This window comes from Bacillus rossius, chromosome 2, assembly GCF_032445375.1.
Source record: "Bacillus rossius redtenbacheri isolate Brsri chromosome 2, Brsri_v3, whole genome shotgun sequence".
In the NCBI taxonomy this organism is placed as follows: Eukaryota; Metazoa; Arthropoda; class Insecta; order Phasmatodea; family Bacillidae; genus Bacillus; species Bacillus rossius.
In genome coordinates, this window is record NC_086331.1 from 65,498,785 (window position 1) to 65,507,244 (window position 8,460).

The 8,460-nt window shown below is 34.7% G+C and overlaps 1 protein-coding gene across 1 annotated transcript in view; it reads left to right on the forward strand.

The window, feature by feature from the left end:
- Positions 1–7,228, forward strand: part of LOC134529339 (septin-1) — a 217,303-nt gene extending 210,075 nt beyond the window's left edge. The window contains exon 10 of the mRNA XM_063363297.1: positions 1,724–7,228. The gene's annotated coding sequence lies outside the window, so the exon portion shown is untranslated. The remainder of the gene's footprint in view (positions 1–1,723) is intronic.
- The last annotated feature ends 1,232 nt before the right edge of the window (positions 7,229–8,460 follow it).

The window sequence follows — 8,460 nt, forward strand, 5'->3', positions numbered from 1 at the left end:
GTCAAAAAATTCACTTGTAACAGAGTATAGCGTTTGGCACAGGTTTCCACAGTAATGTACAGTACAAATTATTTCATTATCGTTTGGAAAAACATAAATGTTTAAAAACTAACAATAAATAGAGTTTAAAAATTTAAAGATAAACATTATTTTATTTATTTCCACAAACGCTGAACGTTATAAGCGGGAAGCATCTATTAATGCAAACATTATGAATGGGAAAAATTAACATAGGTATATATGGAAGTGATCAAGGGAATAATTTTGTAAACTTAATTAGCGGGAAAACTTATTATGCGGGAACATCTTAAGCAAGTTTTACTGTAGCATGTATCACATCTAGTTGTTATTCTTCCTGGTTGAAATTGGTCCACAGATGACTTGTTACATAGAAATGTAAAATGTAAAAGCGTGGTATTTTATGTTACTTGAGTTGGGTCTCTCTGAAATGCACATGTCAAACATAAATTCTTACATTTTACTTGTTAACTGAAGTGATTGTGATACCAGCCTGTCAGATAATGTTTATTTTATGTGACTTGAGTTTTTGTAACTCATGCTATATATAATATTACATATTTGGTTCACTGTTTGAAGAAGTGGACAGATTTAATGCAAGTTGTTAATCCAAGCATCCACTTTCTTTAACAATTATGAAGAGTTTTTAAAAATACCTGACCTAAGTGGTAATTTAAAAAGAACAAGTTAAGAACCCTCATATATTGTTCCTGCTTTTATAATGTTTGCCTGCTTATGTCATCATATTTTTTAAGTCCTAACATTTTCTTCAAAGAAGGACAATTTATTTCCGGCAAATAACATTTCCTGAATGGTGCATTTCCTGATTATAACATTTGCTTTCTAAAATTCAATAAATGCAAACAAAAAAGTTTTCAAAACCTAACTATTCCAACACATATCCCATCAGTGAAGTTTAACATGTTAAAGAGCATCAGGTGTACTCATTGGGGGTTTTAACATTCAATTTATTTACATAACTTGATGAGTCTTTTGGTAAAAAGTTAAATCACTGACCAGAGCTAAGTTGACATCGGCTAAAGTTAAAATGCTTCTTTGAAAAATGTTTCAACAGAATTCTACTGTGTTTGTTTCAAAGGGTGTTTTTTTTTTTATTTTTTTTTTTTCAGATCACATATTTTACAAATGCCCATGTGTATTATTATAGTCAGAAATTTTTTTCTGTGTTTATGATACAGCCATACAACTGATAGAATTTTGGTGGAATCTGATTGATACTCATTTAATTATTGATGATCTTATACATTTTTTCTTTTAACTGCTTGATAGGGATGACATTTACAAATTGAAAACCAATATTAATGCATCCACTATCTAATTTACAAATATGTTTTAGGTGTATCAGCCACTCCTGTATACATATAAAATCTAATTGGAATTTTCTTTCCTCTTTTTTATTCATGCATCCACTCACTACCTCACTTCTGGAATCATGTTCAAAAGAAACAATGAAGTGCATTCAAATTGTGTTGTGGCAAATCTACACAGCTTCATTGCATATTACAGTTGTTTATTGGCCATTCAGTTAACTGTACTTAACAAACTCTTGATGAATTTAGGGTTCTGTGTTCTAGTCAGGAATGATTCTAAAACAATGCAGTAATTTCTAGGCAATGGAAGTTTAGCTATCTAATTATTACTTGTCTTATCAATCACAAAGTTATTAGTGTTTTCTTGTTTTCAGGGTATGGAGTACTCAGCCAGTGAAGTGAACAGATAAATGTCAGTCAATAAATCATGAGATTATAGAGGAAACATTGATTGATTTGAAGGTACACCAGAGTCTATGTTATTGGTCACTATCCCCAAGATCATTTTGTAACTCTTTCAGTTATATCACCCAACATTCTTGGGTTTCATAGCAACAACAAACATAATAACAATGCTTCACAGTTGTGAACTGTCAGTATGTAGCTAAATACCACAAACAGAACTGTTTGGTTCACCAGTTTATTGTATCACATTGTGGCCCACTCAGGGATGTAGCCACATGGGGCGGCATGGGGCGGTGAAACCCACACTCGGAAATCGCCGACCCACACTAATTTTATCTAAAAACCATATCTCTATTCCTGGATGTATGGCAAGGAATGTTATCTCCTTGTTGCGCTAAGCAGTTTTTGCCGCCTGGCCGGAGCTGGAGGAGTGAATATGGAAGGGGGATGAGCTATTTTTAGACAGTCTTGCTGCGTGTGATGTGCCGCTGCAGAGAAGCTCTCTGCTACTTCCTTCCCACCCCAAGTCTCTACGTTGCTAGGCAACCATTCCTCCCCCTCTTTCCTTACGTTGGAGGGACAAAGACAAGGTCAAACACTCCGTGCCGCCTAGCCTGGCTCGTTTGCCGCCGCGCGTCTGATGATTTAGAGATAACAGTGCCGCCAGGCGTCAACAAAGGACCTTCCTATATTCCGTGTTAAGTGACAAGCAAACCACTCTACTGCACCATCAAAAGTGACATGTAGGCCTATACTAAAACATTAATCTGTTGTATGAGTGTCAGAGTGGATAGGTCAGTTGGACTTGTGAAAGTTTTTCTTTGTTATTGAGAGAAGGCTTGTGTATTATGAGGTGATGAGTATATTTACTTGTTACTTCCAATGGCCTATTTCTAGAGTGCCAAAGGAGTGAGTGAAGAATTTGTGAAAAATGGTATACTAATAAAACTTTTGTGAGAAAACTAACATAAATAAGCCATTAGTTTTAGTAATAACATTGTCGGTTCTGTATTTATTTTAAGATATTCACAAAGGGCTTTCTTTTACAGTAGTGTAAACATGTCTAACAATGGGAAAAGAAATCAGACAATTACAAAGTTTTTCGTTTCACAACCAAGAAAAAAACGGGAAATTTTTCTGGACAGTGAGAATGTTCATTCTGAGGAGACTACCAAATCAAATTGTAAAGTATCAGAGTTAGAAAACAAGTGCCTTGTGACAAACACTGCGCCTATTGAAGACCAGCCACCAGTGCCATCAACTAGCTCATCAAGTGTTGTGGGTGTATCTACAGAAGACCAGCTACCAGCAAGCACACTAACACCCTCAACTAGTTCTGCAGTTGCAGTGGGACGAAAACAAGCAGTCACATTTAGGCGAGAGTGGAAAACTAACAGAGCATGGTTGGTTTACAACACAGATGCTAAAGGTATGTTCTGCTTGCTGTGTCAAAAATTTAACAAAACTCCTTTTGATAGAGATACTTGGACAAAATCCCCATGCACTCGTTTGCGATTGGAAAGTGTTGTTCGACACGAAAATTGTGCTGCACATATTGATTCACTTAAACTTGAATTGCAAGCCAGCCTTCATGGTCCCATCAGTGACAAAATACAGCCAAGCATGTGTGAGGAAGATCTCATGAAAGCGTTTGCATGTCTACACTTCTTGTGCAAAAAGAAAATTCCTCATACAACAAACTTTGAGCCTATTTTGGACTTGGCATGCTTTCTTGGTGTTCCCATCAAAGACACAATTCGTGTAGCAAAAAATGCTAATTACTGTAGTAGAACATCCATTCAAGATATGGTAATTAGTTTATCCACTGTGATAGAAAATGAGATCTTGGGCAAGTTACAAAATGCACCATTCTTCTCAATTGAAATTGATGAGACTACAGATTCAGCTGTAGTTGAACAATTAGTCATTCATGCATGTTATGTTGACAGTGAAGGTGTCCTGCAAAGCAGTTTCCTGAAAATTATTGACATTCTCAGTGACTTAGGAAATAGTGGCCTTAGTGGTACAAAAAATTGTACCTCAAATTTGCAAGGTGTTGCCCTGAACTCTGTTAACATTTCAAATGCTGTTATATCATATTTGCATGATAGTGATCTATGTTTCTCAAAGCTGTGTGGTATTGGAACAGATGGTGCACCTGTTCTTACAGGTAAACATAATGGGGCAGTTAAAAAGAAAAGAGAGAAACAGGTAGAAATTCAGCAACAGCTAGGTGTAGAAAATGTATGTGAAGCTGTTGGTGTACACTGTGCAGGCCACAGGTTGAATCTGGCTGTATCGCAAGCTGCTGAAAAGACCCTTGGAATAAAAAAATTCTGTGACATTATGAGGCAGGTATTTGACTTTTACCAAAACAGCTCTGTCAGAAGTGCTGGCCTGCATGAATTACAGTGTCTATTTCCTCAAGATCCACAAGGCAAGGTCAAGCAGCCTAGTCATACAAGGTGGTTGAGCTATGGAGAATGTGTACTTCGGATGAAAGATATTTATCCAAGTGTTGTACTTAGTCTTGAAAGGGAATGTGAAGAAAGAAATGATGCAAGGGCTCGGGGTCTGTGTTCTTATGTGACTGAATTCTCATTCATTGCAACACTGTTGTTAATGTGTGACGTATTACCCATCATGAACCGTCTTTCTAAAATATTTCAACAGGAAAATGCTGATTTGAGTATTGTGAAGTCTTTTGTAGATTCAACGATCAACAAACTTCAGAGACTGAAAGATTTTGAAGGATTAAATGAGAGGGAAATTGCATCATATTTGGAAATGTGTGCAAGTAAAGGTGTCTCAGTTCACACCAAGCCAACAAATGCTGCTCATTTCAAGAACATTAAATTACAGTACCTCCAAACACTAATTGAAAACATTCAAGTCAGATTTACCGATTGTGACATTCTAACATGTTTTTCCATTTTTAACCCTACACATCTTCCATCTCCTCATGACCATCGCTTTGATGTGTATGGAACAGAAGCTATAAAACTGTTGTCTGCAAGATTTGGATTAGAATCAAGACTTTGCCTACAAGAATGGTGTGAAATCAAGCAATACATGGCTGATAACCACAGGAAAAAGACTTGTACAGAAGTGGTCCACTTTCTTTGCACTGACAAAACAATTGGCAGTTTGTTTCCAAATATAGCCAAACTCGCACAAGTGTACAGAGTCATTCCACTTCACACAGCTGACTGTGAGAGAGATTTCTCTCAAATGAAGCTCATAAAAACTGACTTGAGAAACAGACTGAGTGAGTTCACGCTTGATTCCCTGCTTCGCATTTCGCTGGAAGGTCCAGATGTTCAAGACTACCCATTTAAAACTGCAGTTCAGCATTGGGCAGCACAGAAGAACAGAAGAATTCGCTTGAAATAGAAGTGAACGTTAACGATGGTTGAGAAAATTTGGTTAAATTTAAACGGGGGTGTTGTTTTTCCTAAAACAATTGACGTTAAAGTTGTGGTATTTAATTTGCTGTGTCGCCATTTTTTTGCAGGCAACCCACACTCACATTTTCCTAGCTACATCCCTGCCCACTACACGAGCAATTTAGCGACTAAAAAAAAAAGCTTAAAATATATCAATGAAAGACATCTGGCATAATATAGGGTTAAAACAATTGAGATTAGTTTCCAACCATTAATATCTTAGTAACACTGCAGAATTTTTTTAAAAGCAACCTGAAGATAAAATTTAGTCCATAGCATTCAAAATGTTTAGGCATGTGCAAAATAATTGTCAACAGTGCATTTGCAGAATGGTGGTTATCTACTGTCAATTGTGTTGTAAAGAACCTGGTGTAAATTGTCAACTCTCAATTATCCACTTTGCGGCTTAATCTGTTTGCTGATTCTATTGAATCGTAAAATAAGCTTATTTGATTCTCTGGAAATTCCTGCAAAAATTGAGGGATTGGCAATAAAATTTAATTGAATTAATTTTGGCCAGAAAGGGGTTGTATTGTCACTACCCTTAATTGATATGCCTCAGTATGTAAAACAAAACAAATTTAAGGGGAAAAAAACAAAACTGCAATTTTATTGTTCTATTATGACTCCAGTAACACACTACTCATTTCACCACACTCCTCGAAGGCAGGTTAACGTGTGACTTCATGAGACAATATACTTATTTCTTCTATGCTTGTCCCGTATGTCCTTTTGCTATTAGAGATGACCAGTCTATTACAGGCTTATCACCCATCTCTATCCATATTCCATTCCCATATGCAAGGTTATCTGATTTTTAGATAATGACATGAGGCAGGCTCGAATTACATTGCTATGTGTTTAAGCTTATTTTTTATACTTGAAGTTTTCTTGATTTATAGTGTGATTTTATTTGTGTGATGTCTATGTAATGAAACTAACATTTAAATCAATTAAATATTTTTCTAAATGTACTGTAAGCAGTCCTAGAATATGAACTTGTTAACACAGCTTAAACTTGTGTGTAATTCACTCACACACAAGTGGTACATTTTTGCGATTACAAGATGTTCAGAACACCTGTCTGTCGTAAAATTATATTTGTAAGTCATGTCACTGAAAAAAATTATTTTATGATGATATTGTAAAACTTAATGTAATGCAGCAAGCCACTGAAAATGGACTTTACGCTAGCTGCTTGTGAAAACATTAGGTGAAATTCCTTGTTTATGCTTTATTTTGGCCACAATGGAAGGTTGTTTTTGCCCTTCTGTGGTATTGTTTTATTCGAAAGATGTAAACCTACTTATATAAATTTTCATTTTGATAAAAATTCAGTCATCATTTTCATTTGGGCTTCATTTGCATTTTGCTAAAACCTAATCATCATCTTTGGTTTGATTTATGCAATAACAATAAGTTGTACCTGCCCTTCTGTTTCATTATTTCGTTTAGAACACATGTGACTAAAGAAACAAATTATAGTTTTAACTATTAAATCATTAAGTTTTTTGCAATGAAATTTTGAAAGTGTAATTTGCGGTTGCTGCTCGCTAAACATTCAACGTGGCTTTTTTTATACTTACTTTGGTGGGAAAGAAGGGAAAGAATTCCTTCTAAAGTATCAATATTTGAAAGACATTCTGCATTTGTTTAAATGAACCTTTTATTGACACCGGTTTTGGGTACCAATGTTTTCTTAACATATATTTGCTCAATGAATCATGCATTTATTTTTTCTTACAGTTCACATAGTTTTGCTAAAGTTGTATTACTTGGTAAATGACTGCTAATGATGAACTGTATGTGTCTTAATGTAACAATGAATCTAAGATGTTTTTATATTTTTAAACCCAATTCTGTAATCTCAGGGAGAAATGTTTTTTTTTTAAATATGAAGAATAAAAAAAAGAGTTGTGGATGTAAAAAGAATGGCTTGAATCTAGGTACACAAACTACCTAATGTTAATACTCTAATTTGTGCTGTAAGTATTACATTCATAGTAAATAAAGTGAATTATTTCTATATATTTTATGGGTGTCTCTTGTAATTTTACCTGAATTTTTTTAAGCAAGAAGCATGTTTTCTGTAAAAGTAATCCAAAAAATATTTTGAACTTCTATCAATGAACCTTGGGGACAGTGATTTTTGATTGTACAATGGTTAACTTTACAACAATTCCTCTTGCAACCAAAAATCACTATTAGGGTTAAAGTAGTAGTTTTCATAATAATAAAAGTGAATTAAAAATGGTAGAATTCTTTGTAAGGAAATAATTATAAAGTTTTAAACCAAGGAAACAAACTATATATTATCTTAAACATGCACTAACTTTACAGACTTGGTAAGCTACCTTTTGAGTGCTATAAATGCCAATAGTTAAAAAAAATTATATAATTATAAATTCATTTCATTGACTGCTTTGATTAAAGAAAACTAAACAACATGATATTTCCATGAAAGCTACAGATAGGCATAAACAACTATTGGATGGTTGGTCAACCTAATGTGTCAGTTACATAAATAAAGAATCTATTATTCTAGTGAACTTATTTCTACCTTTTATGTTCTTTTTAGTGCCAGCAACATAAAAAGAACCTTCCCTGTTCCACTGATTCTATGTCATTTTTTTTATTTATCATAGTACATAAGCAGCGCAAACTAAAAATTGTCTCAGTAATATCAGAGCTCTCGTATTTAGCAAATGAAAAGTGTAGTTTACAAATTTAAATTGAGCAAGAATATATTATCTTTTTTCATTTCAGCATTTAAATTTATTTAGCAGTGGAGTATTGATTCCCTGGTAATGTGGAGGGCCGCTGCCCAAGCTTTGGCTGGCCAAAAACGGCTCATTGGCCACCACTGTTGTCGTAGCATAATTTATAACAGTTGTTTCACCAATGCCAACCATGTCCCCATAGACACAGTGGAGGGTTTAGAATACACGTATTCTTTCCTGACGGAGAAGTGATCTTGGTAGAAACACTATAGAGCATCCCACTCTTAGATTGCAGTATGGAAGTAAATGGGCGCATTCTCTCTCTCTCTAACACACGCCGATTGCCGTTAGCACTGTCCTTGTTTCTTCGTGCGTTGTTGCCAAATATCAAACGAAATTTAAAATTTTAATTTTTGGACCAAGCTTTTTTTCATATTGTATAGAATCAAAATACGCATCAGGCAATGCTTATTTTGAATACTTAACAATATTTTAAGTGTCCGAAAAAATTAAAAAACATAACTTATTCGCTGCGAACTG